Source organism: Echinops telfairi, unplaced genomic scaffold (assembly GCF_000313985.2).
Source record: "Echinops telfairi isolate 266 unplaced genomic scaffold, ASM31398v2 ScPeMD7_7469;HRSCAF=8507_1, whole genome shotgun sequence".
In the NCBI taxonomy this organism is placed as follows: domain Eukaryota; kingdom Metazoa; phylum Chordata; class Mammalia; order Afrosoricida; family Tenrecidae; genus Echinops; species Echinops telfairi.
The window spans coordinates 65872999-65889927 of record NW_022111373.1 but is presented as its reverse complement, the minus strand read 5'-3'; the positions used below and the strand labels follow the sequence as shown (position 1 = coordinate 65889927).

Genomic DNA, 16929 nt, shown 5'->3' with positions numbered 1-16929 from the left:
CTAGATGGCTGCTTGTTTATCTGCAAGCTTTTAAGATCCCAGACCCTGTATCTTTTGATAGCCGGGCACCATCAGCTTTCTTCATCATATTTGTTTATGCACACATTTGTCTTCAGCGATCGTGTTGGGAATGTGTGCATCATGGAAGGCCAATTTAATAGACCAACATGTTCTTGTATTGAGTAAGTACTTGAGTGGAGGTCCAATGTCCATCTGCTGCCATAATACTAAACCTATAAATATATGCACGTAGATCTATTTCCCCACCCTCCTATATAAATATATTTACATATGTACATGCTTGTATTTAGACCTCTATAAATAAATACCCATTGTCTCCTAGTTCTTTCCTTTATTTCCTTTAACTTTTCTCTTGTCCCACTATCATGCTCAACCTTCATTTGGGTTTCAGTAATTTCTCTCGGTTACATTGCCCTTGCTGAATTCCTACCAGGCCCCTCACACCCTCCTCTCCACTAAATTTGGATCACTTGCTGCTCCCCTGTCCCTGGGAATGTCAACACCACCTCCTTACCCCTGCCTCCCCCTCTCCCATGTCCCGCTGGAACCATCGGTCTGTTGTTTTCTCCTCCAGACTGTTCATCCAGCCTATCTTATGTAGCTAGATCTGTAGAGATAATAATATTCACCTGTGGGAAACAGAAAGATTTCTCCCAAATCGTTTGCCCAAATATATTTTAGACTTAGGACACTGCTTGCAGCTAATGGTAAATGATTGTCAAGTTACTTCCCTTAAGGCAGTCAGCTGCCAGACTACTGTCTAGTCCCACCAAGGGTAGGCCTGCTCCTCACTGCTAAGGACAATGGGCTACTTCTCCCTAAAGGCTTGCAGTCATAGATTTGGCTCCTTTAGGTGGAGTTCACACCCTACTGATAATGGTCTCTATAATTGAGCCTGGGAACAGTCAAACCTGCTCAGTGACATCCAAAGTCAGGCTGCCATCCTGAATCTAGGATCTGCCCATCTTGTATACCATCTTGCCACAGGTATACCCCAACCCCTCCTCTTCCTATTGTGTGTTTACCCCTAGATCAGCCCCCTTCCATTACTGTATTATCTATAGCACAACCCTTTCCTGTGACATATGTCTTCACCTGAAATTAGGGGGGGCTTGAATGTCTCCAGAGAATATAAAAGCCTTGGTTAGTATTAAATGTCGCTCTCTCTCCACGTGGACCACCAAGTGAGGTTGAGGTTAGCATTGCTACCATGAAATGTATCTGACTCCACTATTTCTATTTCTCTTCTATCTCTCATGCTCTTTATAACTTTACTATAATCTTTACTTATTATCACTTTATAATTGCACCTACAGTACCTGTGATGATGTGTTAGGGCAGATACCCTCACACGCACCCAAAAACAAGGCATAGCAAGACAAAGCAATGAATGAAAACACAGTGATGACAATAAAAAAGAAAACCAATGACCCATAAAAAAATAAATTAAGAAAAAATTTTTTTAAAAAGAAAGAAAAACCTGTAAGTAGATCAAGGTCTGATTTTTGACCTCTAGGCATGTGCTACTGAATCTCCAGTGAAATTTTGTTAAATTTATATTCTGAAGTGAGGATTCAGGAATATGGATAGGATGATTAAAACACTATATAATTGCTTTATTTAAACATTTATTTTACTAAATGTATTTATAAAACTAAAGTTATTGTTTTTTACCCGGAAACTTGCCAGCGCTTTCCTCCTACTAGTTTTCACTTACTTCTTATTGTGACTGGAAAACATAACAAAGTAACTAATACAAAACACAAAATGTTGGACAGCTGACAAACATGATGGCTTCCCTCTAACAGCACAACCCAGAGTGCTCTTTTTAGCTTTTTTGCTATTGGGATCTGTTTACATTATGTGACACTGAGAGTGGCAGATATATCACTTCCAAACGTCGCTGGAGCTGAGTCAGCCATTTATACACGTCCACAGGCGCCCAGGAAAGGCACTGGGCCATGTGGATATTCGTCTTCAGTAGTTAAAGGGTTAATGAAGGAATGGTGTGTGCGGTATTGCCTCCATCTCCCTAAGCTCTATTTTATTCATAACAATTTTTTCTATTTTCATTTTATTTCAGAGCAATGCGGGCCACAAAAAATTACCTCAGGGGCCGCATGCAGCGTGCTGGTTGACAGTTTGACCCCCCTGCTATAGAGTACCGAGATTTCAGACTCTATTCTTCTAAGGAGCACGAACGACATCCTTCAGAGGCCACACCAGCAGGACTCAATATAGAAACCCCACTAACTGACCTGGGCTTTACCTCAAACTCTAACCCTTGGATTTAAGGTGAAACTCCTTAGTATGAGCATAAGGAGATGAATTATATGATGTATGAATTATATGCCATTAAAACTGTTAAAATGCATTCGTAATCAATAATCTCCTGTAAAAGAGTATGTGCCTTAAATAAAATTTTCCAATCAAGGCACTCAATTCTGTTATTATACACCTTTCCTTTTCAGTTTCATTCTCCTTGTATAGCGTATTGAACCATAACCCACTCCATCGAGTTCATTGTGACTAGTATTCAAAACCTCAAGGCTACTGCCATCCAATTAATTCCATTTCATAGCGAGCCTATAAACAGGGCAGAACTGCCTATAACTAACTCTTCAGAAGTAGTAAACCTCATCTGTCTCCTATGGAGCTGTTGCTGGTTTTGAACCACTAACCTTGCAGTTAGGACCTTTCTAGGATTTCTGAGACTACACATCTTACTGGAGCTTCATCTTTCTTCCCTCGACGTGCTGCAGTATGATCCACACACCGTACAGCTCACAGCCCAACACTTAGCCAAAGCGCCACCAGCGCTCCTTAATAAGACTCTAATCATCCAAATATCAACATCTACCTTATGCCCCCTAAGTAGTTTATTATAAAATCATCCCCTGTAGTGCCTATAACAAAGGAACAAACAGAACAATAAAAAGAAACAATGTACACTTTTATTATATTTTAATGGCATCCCGGTTCTCTGTGCATATACAATCAAGTGGAAACATTTTAGCCACAGGCTTCTCCAGGGATCTTCTTCCTGCTATCCACATTATAAATGAATGGATAGAGACTTCCATTAACACACATGTAAAAAAGCAGCTAGCATCCATTATAAATAGTGTCTTTATGAGTTAGCACAATTTATAGCACACTATGAAAGCTAAGACACAGATATTGTTACAGGTATTTCTTCCAGAGCTTCATAAATCCATTTGATGGAGATTTTATGTTGTTTCAATAATCATAAGTAGCAACAAATTTGTAAGAGAGAATGATGTATTTCAGGTTATATAGAAACAAAGAATGTGGATTAAAACAAATATATTGAAAAATAAAATTCCAAGCATATTGAGCTCATATGCTACGTGTATTTTTTTTCTTTAAAAATTTTATGGTGATGGTTGAGCAACATAATGAACATATTAAATGTTACTGATTGCTCATGTGATTATAAAAATGCATTTTTTGTTATCTGTACAATTTATCACACTGAATGCTCTTGGAAGAAGTAGTCAAGAGATCAAACAACACACTGTATTGTGTAGAACAACTGCACAAAACCTCTTTAAAGTGTTGAAAAGCAAGGATGCTACTTTGACGGTTAAGGTGTGGCAAACCGTGATATTTTCAATTGCCTCGTATGCGTGTGAAAGTTGGACATTTTATAAGGAAGAACAAATAAGAATCTATGAATTCAAGTGCTGGAAAGACTACTGAGAGTGCCATGGGCAGCTGAAAGGACACACACATTTGTCTTGGAGGAAGTCCAGCCAGATTGCTCCTTAGAGGCAAGGATGCTGAGCCTTCATCTGACACCCTTGGAACACGTCTTTTGGAGAGGCCAGTCCCTGTGACAAAAAGGAAGGCTTTGGGGGCAGTGGGTTGGCACAGTGGCTGCAACAATGGGCTCAAGCATCTGAACAATTGTGCTTTGTCCTGCTGTGCACAGGCAGCTAGCAGTGGGAGCTGATGCAACGCACTTGAGGATGACACAGGGATATGCTGGTTCTTTCTAAGCACCATGTGAACACGGCTACCGATTAGTAAAACTATAATTGTGGTTTGCACTTTATAAAATGCATATTTAAATATTAAAAGATATAAATGGATGTATCATATATGTTTAAAGTATAACATTTTAAATGAATGAAAGTTTTAAAAATACCTTTGGAAGCATTTTTCAATGTTCAATTGTGGTGCTCTCGGGAATATCATTGCGATAATCATTCAGGAATATCACAGAGCACTCTGAATGAGTTCACCAATAATAATTGTGGTAGAAATCCATATTCTCCATCATGCTGATACTTTATTTTGAGGACTCATTCTCTTGATAAAATCATCGCTTTTCTATCTCACTAAGATTTTCGCTATGTTCACACATGTCTCTACTTGCAGTTTAGTATTTTCTTCAATCTTAAGTTTCTCTACAGGACTATTGTTAGGCCATTTGTGACCTTAGAGGATTGTTGTTGTAGGGATTTTTGAGTCAATTTAGTGACTCTACATGTCAGAGTAGAATTGTCCCATTGGGTTTCTAAACTGTAATATTTCTAAAAGCAGAAAAAGATGGGGTGGGGGGGATGATGGGACTAGCTTCAGGATGGATTGATTTTAAAAACTGGTCTTGGTATTATTCATCCTATACACTGACCTATATATCTTGGTCAGAATAAGATCATAGCGTCCCTGCAAGAGAAAAATTCACCACCCACCCCTAAAATAGAAAGAAAGGCTCCTAGATACTTCAGTATATAGGTTTTAAAACAAAGCAAGGTCACCTTTATCAAATATTAAATATTGGATCACACACACACACCTCTCTCTGATCCTGGATCAAAAATCCAAACAGCTTTACAAAGAATATTTTTTTTTGTTTATTTTTGGGCATTAAAGTTTTTTTTGGTTTTTTTCAGTTAATGAATTTTCACTTATATTTTTCATGCTAAGGCAAGACTAATCCTGTGGTACCTAAACAAGCATAATCATATCATTTGAAATGTCTCTTTTTCAGTTTAAGCATACCTTATTCACTTCTACTGTCAGTTTTGACTCATAGAAACCTTCTAGGATGGGGTAGAACTGCTTATTGGAATTTCTGAGAGTCTAAACCTTTAGGGAAACAGGAAGTCTTATCTTTCTCCCATGGAGTAGCTCCTGGGTTTAAACCTCTGACTTTGCAGTTAACAGCCAGATGCCTAACCACTGTGTCACCAAAAACCCTTAAGACTATCTTAGGGTGGGAAACCTGCAGTATGGAAGAAGAAGGGCCATGTGAAATGAACAAAATATAGCTTTCTTACATGTTCAAATATTAAGAAGTTATAAATAAAGTTAATAAAATGGTAAGATATACCTTGCTAATAATATGGACAACTAGATTTTGAAATCTCCAATATCAGAATATCAAGAAAAATGGCTTCCAGCTGTCATCCCTATCTCTTAGAATGGCCCCGCCTGAACACTCATATTCTGACTCCCCAGTGAGCTTACAGGTGCCTCTAGACCATTAGTGTATCATGTCGGCACATAGGTGACACTGTCTGTCAATAGTAGAACAGGTGGAGAAGATTCCCATTTAGGCCTTAAATGTATGCTGGAAGTCATGTGGGCAGAGTGCTATTGGATCCTAAGTACTTGTGTGTGGTCAAGATAGGAAAATACAGGAACCAGGTGTAGAGCTTTGCTTGTGTCCTTGTCCCACAAGGAAGGACACCAGAGGAAGGCTATATAGGAGGAGCTCTAAAGCAAGGGAGCCTGGGTAGAGTGCTCTTTCCTCAGAGTCTAAGAAAGGTACTGGGAATGAGGTTTGATTGTAGTCTTCTCCCTCAGTCCAACGAACCCACCACTCGTTAGCTGTGTTTTGATCTGTCCAGTGTCAGTAAAGAAATTAGATAAAGTGTTTGTCTTTCTTGATGAGAGGACTGGAAGGGCAATCGCTGAATGTGGCTCATTTTGTCACATCGATATGGATCCTTTGGGGACATTCTCAGACCCTGGGAATTCCTCATATCTAATTTCTTCTCTAATAGGACACGTTCATTCTGCGTGGATTCCCTGGGGTCCACTAACTTGTCAGTCAGTGAGTTTCTCTAGGCTGTCCTCTGGGGCCCTGTCCTTCCCATAAGAGAACAGAGCTCAGCTGGAAGGTGCGGGATCCACTCTGGCCCATAGGGAATCGACACATATTTTTCTGCAATATTCTGGAGGCTGCATCCATTTTCCAAACAGTATCCTGTCTCTACTTTGTATCAGGCAAGGACGGTTTTGGCCACAGCCTTTGGAACTCCTCAGGCAAATGGCAGTCTATCAGTCCCTATAATACACTAGAAGGGATGATAATAACAAAAGGAAAAACTTCCTAAATATTTTCTTTTTTTGAGAACATATCTTATCTTTTTCTTTATAATCATTTAATGTTAATTAACATTAATGTCAAAATTTCCGCCCATATTTTATTTTGCTGCTGTTGTAAATATGCGCAGCAGAACAAACACCAATAATTTTAACATGTATGCTCAGTGATATTGATTATAATCCTCCAGTTGTTATGATCAACACCTCTGTAGTAGTTACATAATCTCCTGTTAACTTGCGAAGGGGTGGAGTCTAGCCTGTTGTGGTAGTTACATAATTGTTTGTCAATTTAAGGATTGAGAGTGCAGGGGTGGAGTCTAGCCTGTCAATCAGATCATAGCCAATGAGGCCTCTGTGTGGGCATGGCCTTCTCCTGAGAATTTTGAGAAATCCTGTTCTTCCTCCTTGGAGGCTGAAGACTTCTTTCTCTCTCTGCTGACTTCCTGCCAGACACCCCTGTTAGGATGCTCTACAGACAAGGTACATGGTACTACGCTAGTGCCCTGAGGTAGAGAAGCCACAGGGACCTACCCTGATGCAACCAGACCTCTGAAGCCGGAGAAGCCACGTAGAGACCCTTGCCAGTGCTGAGATGCTTACAACGCCACTGGGTCCAAAGCTTTACAACCCACTGGCTTGTGATCATCCTGCATTTGGCATCATTTACATTTGTTTCGTGAGTCTGAAGAGGACTTTACAGATTGGTATCGGACATATGGGCTAATATCGGACTTATGGACTTGATCTGGACTGGGCTGGGATGTTTTCCCAATATTCAACTGCTCTTGTATAGAACCTTTTTTCTTATGCACATATGAGTCTCCATGAATTTGTTCCTCTAGTCTACCCGGACTAAACACAACTGTCAACCAGACCATAGCCAATGAGGCCTCCCTGTGGGCATGGCCTTCTCCTGAGGATTCTTGGAACTCCTGTCTTCTTCCCTGGAGGTTGGAGACACACTCTGTTCATCTTCCTGCTGACAAGCCACATGGAGAACCCTGATGGAACCAGAGCTCTGTAGCCTGAGGAGCCACATGGCAACCCACACCAGCACTGAAATGTTTCTGCTGCCACTGGACCCACAAGACTTCCCATCCAGTGGCCTTTGATCTTCCTGCAGTTGGTATCATTGCATGTGTTGCCTGGGTCTGAAGAGGAAATTATAGACTGGCATCAAACTTATGGGCTTGATCTGGACTAGGCTGGATGTTTTCTTAACATACAATTACTCTTCGATATAAAGTTCTCTATTACATATCTATGAGTGTCTGTGAATTTGTTTCTCTAGTCTACCCAGACTAACATACCCTCCTTTTCTGCGTTGTTCCTATCTTATTAACATAAACTCATCATCCCCCAATCTTCTGTGTGGCTACTGTCAATTTAATTCCATATAGATATTTCTTAAAGGAGCATAATGCTTAAGAAAGGCATTTTTGCTACTAAAGCTAAACTACCATTTGACTTTAAGAAGGTACCAGAGGATATTTTGCTTTAAGGTTTAAGATAATCTAAGAGCAAGAATTCAGGTTTTCATTTACCCTCATAGCCCCAGAAAGCCTGGGGAACATGAGAATTTGAAATTTTGTTCTGCAAGCTTTTTAAAAGAAATAATTGGGGAGCAGAGAGGAGATAATATGCTTTTAAAACCCACCAAGGCTCTTGTGGTTAATGCTCTAGAGCGCCTTCAAAATAAAAGTTGTGCACGAAATCCGACCTCAAAGTTATTCTCCTTTCAAATGACAAAACCACATCATATTTGAAATCCCTGAAAAACAGAAAATGACCAGGAGGTTCATTATAAATACACTCTGTGAACCATTTGAGAATGGTGGGCCTGAACAGTAGCAGAAAGATCACAGGCAATAAATATTTTTTTCTTCAATTCAATTGCTCTGGAGAAGAAAGACCTATATTCTCAGATTTAAAAAATGTCATTGACACTCTTCCAAATCTACACATCAATCAAGAGAAATTGAAATAAGTTATATTTCCTGTGAATCTAACATACCAATTAAAAATAGAGCCCATTAAAATTAAGTTACCCTAAGGGAACAGGCAACTTCACATTTGTTTAGTTTCAACATATAGGACCATGAATACAAGAATATACTGGATGTCTTTCTCTTTCAAACAGAAACTCAACCAACTAGATATATTTTTTAAAAAATTAGCCAATATATCTAGAGCTCAAGAGCCAATTCCTCCATATAATTTAGGATAACTATGGAAATAATTCATTAATATAGATATCAGATTATCTTTTATAAAGAAAAATGTACATAGCGAGTTTTAGCAAATAAATCTTCATACCACAGATTTGTTGATAAAAGTTACGATTAATGAGCTTCATCCAAAAAAAGACACAGAGGACAATTTAGGAATATGTTAGCCATATTGTTACCAAAATAATACTTTAATCAAATACCAAAATCAACTTGCAAGTGAACTTCCTGTTCACTCTATTCAAATACAAGTATGTAGAAATATTTATACATGGCTCTTTATTTAATTAGAATATTTGCCTTGCCTCTAAAAAGGTTGGCTTGGATCTTTAAAGCTTGTCATAATAGAATTGTCTTTATTGCTATATGTGGTGTGCTGTGATTTTCTTATTATACACTCAGGCAAAATTGGGGTAAAATGGCAATATTTATTTCTTTTTAACATTCTCTGCTAATTCCACAAAGTATTTGAAACAGCTTGCACTAAAATCCCTACATTTTGCAACAGTTAAAAATAAAAAAACAGCAACACCCCAAATCATATAGCAAATTAACAACAACAACAAAACCACAATGGGAACCTAGGGCAGACTACTTACTGGATTTGAACATTGAATTTGCTTCTATAAGACTAGCATAATAGCATTATAGTTCTTATTAGCTGATAGCATTGAGCATCTTCCTATCTCTGAAAAGAGAAGCTTGTGCATCTCTGAATTTAAATAAAATATTATCAGGATAAGTAATATACTGATAGCAAAATCTTTTCATTCCTTCCTTCTTTCGTTCAGTAATCATTTATTAAATATCTATTATGTGCGAGAGAAGGGAGCCCTGCTGAGTAAGTATTGGACAGCTAACCTCAGCGTTGGCAGTTCCAGACCACTAGCAGTTCCTCAGGGGAAAGTTGAAGCTTTCTGCCACCTTCACAATTTATAGCTCCAGAAACTCCAGTCAATGTGCAGTGGAATCAATTTGATGGCAGTGGGATGTGAAAGTTACTTAGCCACATATAAGAGAGAAACGGGTTCATAAAACAGATGCATGGTACAAATTAGACAGTTTTACTACATCACATGGGGTTGCTATATATTGTTTGGTGCCGTCAAGTTGGTTCAAACCCATACCGACCCTATGCACAACAGAGCAACACACAGATTGGTTTGACTTTTCAGCAGCCTGCGGTGTTTTCAATGTTCTTATCCAGCACCAAAATTCAAATGCACTTTGCATTGTCTCCTTCCTGCTTCCTTCTTTATTTATGCCCATGTTTCTCGTGCATGATAAGTACTGAACTAGACTAAACAGACTCAAGAACAACTTTTCAACTGAGCAGGGCTCCCTTGAGATTTCTACTTTGGTAAGCAAACAATAATCAAGCATTTGTTGAGCTCCTATCACACTGATTCATTTATCAGCTACATGTTGACTATCTACTGCGTGAAAGGTACCACTCTAAGTTATGAGCAAGAATCAAGGATAATCCATTCACAGATTGTCTTCAGGCAAATTGCAAAACAAACCATACAAATACAAAACAAGGTATAAAAGAAGGAGAATAAAGAAATACAAGGTGGGAAATAGGAGGGATTTCTCGCTTGACGCAGAGGTGGTTTTCCTGGAAATGTTCTTGAGGAAATGGGCCCATAATGGTTGAGAGACAGCAGCAGGAAGTGCATCAGCAAAGGCAGTACCATGAGAAATCAAGGGATTCTATATAAAGGAGATTATGAGGACATAGGGAAATTAGCTCAGGGCCGGATTTTGACAAAATGTGAGTTTTTATGTTTGTGCCAATTTGCTATCTGGAATGCAAATAAACTTGTCTCAAAGGCTAAAAAAGGTTTACATGGCAAGATCAGTGGATGTGCAAGCTCTTATGCACCTTTCTTCTACCAGGTGATGCCCTAGGCTCCCTAAAGAAACCATCTGCTACACAGTCAGAGTAGTTCTGGGAAGGGCACTACTCAGAACCACCTGATGTGTGGCAGAGTCAATTCCTACTTGGACTACTTGTCACTAGGTTCCCAGTCAAGCACTTGGCTGCTAAACTGAAGGTTGGCAGTTTGAACCCATCCACAGGCTCCATAGGGAAACAGACCTAGTGATCTGCTTATACAAAGACTTCAGAACAATCCCGAGGAGAAAACAGGTCTGGTGGGACATGGGAGAGGAGGGGTGGGAAGGGGGAGTGGGGAGCCAACAAACTCAGGGATAAGGGAACAACAAGAGATGTAAAATTGATGATGAGGAGGGCATATAATGACTGGTGGGGTTTGATCAAGTTCAATGTGTTGAAGAGGAATTCCTGAGACTGAGTGGAGGTAGGTGAAAAGAAAGAGAGGAAAGAAGTCAGAGGCAAAAGCTATTTATAGAGGTATAGCTATAGGTATGTATATATGTAAAGATATCAATTTATAATGAAAGGGATAAAGGTCCATGTACATATATTTATATGTTAAGTATTAAGATAGCAGAAGGATGTTGGGCCTCTACTCAAGGTCTCCCTTAGCACAAGAACACTTTGTTCTAATAACCTGGCACTCTTTGATACTCACCTTCCTGACAGGATCACTGAAGATAAAATTGATGCATGAGCAACCGTGGTGAAGAAAGTGCATGGTGCCTGACTATCAAAAGATGTGGCATTTGGGGTCTTAAATGCTTGAAGTTAAACAAATGGCCATCTAGCAGGGAAGCAACAAAGCCCACATGGAAGAAGCCCATAAGTGTGTAGGATCATGAGGTGTTGACGGGATCAGGCACCAGATATCAAAAGATCCAAAATAAATAATTATATTGATGTGAAAGAGGGGGGTTGAAGCGTAGACCCAAAGCCCATCTGTAGATGATTGGACATCCCTCCACAGAGGGATTACAAGGAAGGGATGATCCAACCAGGGTGCAGTTTAGCACCAACAAAACACACATCATTTCTCTAGTTCCTGAATGCTTCCTTCCCCCCACTACCATGATGCAATCTTACCTTACACATACAGCTAGACTGGAGTACAAGTATTGGTACACATAAGTGCTTTCGACACATGGAATTCAGGACAGGTACACACCCTCAAGAACAGTAGTGGGAGTAGTGATATCATAAGGGTAGGGATATGGGGGGAGGAGTGGGAACCCATTACAAGGTCGGAAATATAGCACCCCCCCTGCAGGAGAATGAACCACAGAAAGGTGGGTGAAGGGAGACATCGGACAGTATAAAACATGAAATAACAATAAAAGTACATAATTGATCAAGGATTCATGAGGGTGAGAGGATGAAGGCTGGAGGGGAATAAAAGAGAAGCTGAAGGGCTCAAGTAGAAATAAATTGTTTTAGAAATGTTGATGGCAACATATGAACAAGTGTGCTTGATACTATTGAATGATGGATTGTTATAAGATTTTTAAGAGCTCCCCCCATCAATAAAATGATTAATTAAAAAAAAAAGGTGTACTTTCCCTTCCAAAAAAGACTTCATTTCAGAAAAATCTGATGTGGTAGAATCTTTTCACACGAGGTTTCTTTGAAACAGAAATAAACTCAATGATATCTAACAATAAGTGTGAGGATCTCTTAGACCCACCTGGCTCACTCGTGTGCTGTTTTCCTCTCCAAGGCTATCCTCACTCACTGACTTTGAGTTGATGCCAATGTGTAGCAACCCTATAGGTCAGTGCAAAACTGCCCCTGTGAGTTTCTGAGACTGTAACTCTTAGCCCATAAACCCATCTTGCCCCCTCAGAGCTGCTGGTGGGTTTGGACTGCTGACCTTGTGGATCACAGACAAATGGGGCATAACTACTATGCCATCAGGGCTCTAGCTCTGCCTAAAACATGGTTCTTAAAGTATCCACTGCTAATAATGTGAGGCTGTAGCACACAACAGTCTCAGTTCACTTTAAAGAGATGCCATACCAACTGGGAAAAGGCAGTAGAAAATGGACCGAGTTCAGAAAGCATAACAAGAAAATTGTCTACGTAAAACGATGTGCTGGCTCTAAACCAAAAATGACATAGAATAGATGTGGCAATTGGATCCCTAGATAATTTTGGTAAAAATGTGTATAAAGTATTACACATACTCCTTTATCTTTCAGGCAAAAGAAGTCACTATTTGCAGGGTGACATTAATATAATTGCTACTTCTGGTAAAATTTTAAGTGCTAAATAAATGCTTATAGACAGGTATGTGTGGATAGTCATCCTCTTTGTGTGCATTTGTTTTAGAACACGTATATGTACAGATAGAAACAGGCTCTACATTAACCTTCAAACTTGCCTCCCGTTTACATCCTACATACTATGTTTCTTGGACAACCACTCCCTCACTTTATGCCTTTTGCTTTGCTTCTTTATGTCGTCTCTCTTTTGCCTAAAGATTAAATATTCTACCTGTATGTTTGAGAACACGCACACATCCATATCTTCCAGGTAATTATGCCAAATAATATTAAACATATTTTAAAATTTTCCTATCTAATATTTATGTATCTATAATACTCTATGAATGGAAATACTCCTTAGAGCCTTCAAATAGGAAATTAGCATTGGCAATCATTAAAAGGATAAGATACTGTAGATTGATCACAAATTTTCTTGGCCACACGATTCTTGTTTGTAAAGATACAACACAATGTTTCATCGTGTTAAATGAGCTATACTGGAAGACAAATACTCTTCCTTATTTTGTGGCTTTCACGAAGTCCAACTCTATGGATAAGTGCTAGTAAGTCAGACTTCAATGATTTGACTAACAAACCAATGTTTGGTTCATTACTTTAATAAATGTTTATTGAGCACAGTGAGCTAAGAAATTGTGAAATATAAAGAATTTAACAAAACATAAATAAATGGAGTGCTTGATCTTAGGAAGCTTATATTGTAGAAAGGGATACAAACTTTAAAGAAATGAATGGAGCCTGTGGAGGGGCCTGAGGGCTCAGCCCCCATACCAGCTAGGTGGACAACTGCCCCTTCCCCCAGAAGAATATACTTTAGAGGACAACACTGAAGCTGCAGCTAAGGGAGAGGGGCATGTCTGATCAGAGCACATTGGGAGCAAATGAAGGGGGAGGAAGAGAGAGTGGAGCAAATCCTGGCCCACTAGGCTTGGAGGACAATATCCCCTCTCTGAACAGCCAGTGCACAGAGTGTACCATATGGCTGATCCCACTATGAGACATGCCATCCCTTGCTGGCCCAGGGCCCTAAGGGGGACAACTTTGGAGACTCAGTGTCGGGACTGGCCCAGACTGACCCTGTGACACCAAGGCAAACCACTAAAGGTGTGTGGCAGAGAAGCTGTGGGAGCAGAGCAGGGAGCCCCCAAGGGAGTACAAAGGACAGATTCTGGGGCCAGAGCGTGGCACCCCATCGGACCTGACTGAACATGCCTAGAGATAAAAAATCAGACCTTGATCTATTTACAGGTTTTTCTTTCTTTTTAAACTTTTTTTTGTCTTTTAATTGATTTATTCTTTTATAGGTCATTGGTTTTCCTTTTTGTAGTTATTGCTGTGTTCTCATTTGTCGCCTCTCTTACTATGGATTGATTTTTGGTGCATATTATTATCTCTACAGATCTATCTAGATAAGATAGACTGGAAGAATAGTCTGGAGGAGAAAACAATGGGACCAATGGTACCAGGGGACATGGGAGAGGGAGTGGCAGGGTTAAGGAGGTGGTGCTGACCAACCCAGGGGCAGGGGAGCAACAAGTGATCCAAAATTAGTGGCAAGGAGTGTGTAAGAGGCCTGGTAGGGATTGAGCAAGGGCAATGTAACCGAGAGAAATTAGTGAAACCCAAATGGAGGCTGAGCATGATAGGAGGACAAGAGGAAAGTAAAAGGAAATAGAGGAAAGAACTAGGTGACAAAGGGTATTTATAGAGGTCTAAATACAGGCATGTACATATGTAAATATATTTATATAGGGCGGCGGGGAAATAGATCTACGTGCATATATTTAGAGGTTTAGTAGTAAGACAGCAGATGGATATTGGGATTCCACTCAAGTACTTACTCAATGCAAGAACACATTGTTCTATTACATTGGCATTTCATGATGCACACCTTCCCAACATGATTGCTAAAGAAAAATGTGTGCATAAGCAAATGTGGTGAAGAAAGCTGATGCTGCCCGGCTATCAAAAGATATAGCACCTGGGATCTTAAAAGCTTCACGATAAACAATTAGTCATTTACCTGAGAATCAGCAAAGCCCACATGGAAGAAGCACACCAGACTGACCATGAGGTGTAGAAGGGACAAGTTATATGATATCAAAGAACAACAAATCGTATCAGTGGGTGCCCACCTTCCAGATACAATCACTGAAGACAAGCGTGTGCATAAGCAAATGTGATGAAGAAAGCTGATGGTGCCAGGCTATCAAAAGATATAGCATCTGGGGTCTTAAAGGCCTGGAGATAAGCAAGTGGCCATCTAGCTCAGAAGCAACAAAGCCCACATGGAAGAAGTACACCAGCCTGTGTGACCATGAGCTGTTGAAGGGATCAGGTATCAAGCATCAAAGAACAAACATAATGTATCATTGTAAATGAGGGAGAGTGCAGAGTGGAGACTCAAAGTCCATCGGTAGGCAACTGGACACCCCCTTACTGAAGGGTTGTGGGGAGGCGATGAGCCAGTCAGGGTACAAAGTTGTAATGATGAAACATATAAATTTCCTCTAGTTCTTGAATGCTTTCTCCCCCACACTATCATGATCTCAATTCTACCTTACAAATCTGGCTAGACCAGAGGATGTACATTGGTACAGATAGCAACTGGAAACACAAGGAATCCAGGAAAAATGACCCCGTCAGGACCAGTGGTGAGAGTGGCGATGCCTGGAAGGTGGAAGGAACTTGGGGTGGAAAGGGGGAACCAATTACAAGAATCTACATATAGCTTCCTCCCTGGGATATAGACAGCAGAGAAGAGGATGGGGGAGATGTCGCACAGTGTAACATATGACAAAATAATAATAATTTATGAATTATGAAGGGTTCATGAGGGAGGGGGTACTGGGTAGGGAGGCTCAAGTAGAAGGCAAATGCTTTGAGAATGATGATGGCAACAAATGTACACATGTGCTTGACACAATGGATGTATGTATGGATTGTGATAAGAATTGTACAAGCCCCCAGTAAATGATTTTTTAAAAAGTTATAGGTAACAATAATCTAAGTAATTATCAAAGACTCAAATGTTCCTCTTTGGTTCTCCATGTTTCCACAAGTCTAAAACCATTGCAAAGAACCCAGTGCCTGAGCACTGAAAAATAATGCACAAGGACCACATCTGCGCTTTCTTAGCTCCCAAGGCTGAGTGAGTTCCACAAGGCAGAGGCCAGACATGCCTCCACCCTCCATCCTTTTCCACCCTAATCTGACAACAGCCTTACCTCCCATGATGCTCTACTTTTCTGCTAGGTTGTATAATACATTGCAGTTACCCCAGAACTCGCAAACAATGCTCACAATGAAGGGGTTTATTAAGGACGCTAATGAGTTGCAATTCAGGAGACTAATGATCAGAATACAGTTGTTTAGTCAGGACAATTTCTTCTATGCTCTGCCCAAGCACTGGCCTCTCTCTGGCACTCAGCCTCTTGGCCTGGCCTCTGCCCTATTTGGACAATGCTACAAAATTCTTTTGGGACTGCTAATAAATGTCCAAAGGGTATGCCAATCCACCATAAGCCTCAGTTTGAAGGCATTCAACTCCAGCTCCATGGGTCAGTGTGGTAGTTAGATAATTGTTTGTCAATTTGAGAGGATTAAGAGCATGGAAGCAGCGTCTAGCCTGTCAATCAGGTGATAGCCAATGAGGCCTCTGTGTGGGCATAGCCTTCTCCTGGGGATTCTGGGAAATCTGGTATTCCTCCTTGGAGGTGGGAGACACACTCTCTCTCTACTCAGTCCCAGTGAGACATCGTCTTTGACAAGCCAAATGGTGACAGCCTGATGGTAGCCAGACCTCTGGGGCCAGAGAAGCCATGTAGAGATCCCTGCCAGTGCTGAGATGCTTAAAATGCCACTGGATCCACAAGACTTACCACCCACTGGCCCGTGATCTTCCTGTATTGGGCATCATTGCATGTGTTTTATGAATCTGAAGAGGAATTTATAGATTGGTATGGGACATATGGGCTAATATTGGATTTATGGACTTGATCTGGACTGGTCTGCGATGTTTTCTCAATATTCAACTGCTATTTTATATAAAGCTCTTTCTTACACACACACAAAAGAATGAATGTATAAAATACCAAGAGCTAATGACTGCTAAAAATATACTAAGGGAAAGGAA

General features: G+C 40.2%; 1 protein-coding gene across 2 annotated transcripts in view; it reads right to left on the bottom strand.

Annotated features, from left to right (window-relative positions):
• EDIL3 (EGF like repeats and discoidin domains 3) overlaps positions 1–16929 on the bottom strand; it is a 593234-nt gene that overhangs the window by 303098 nt on the left and 273207 nt on the right. The window lies entirely within an intron of this gene.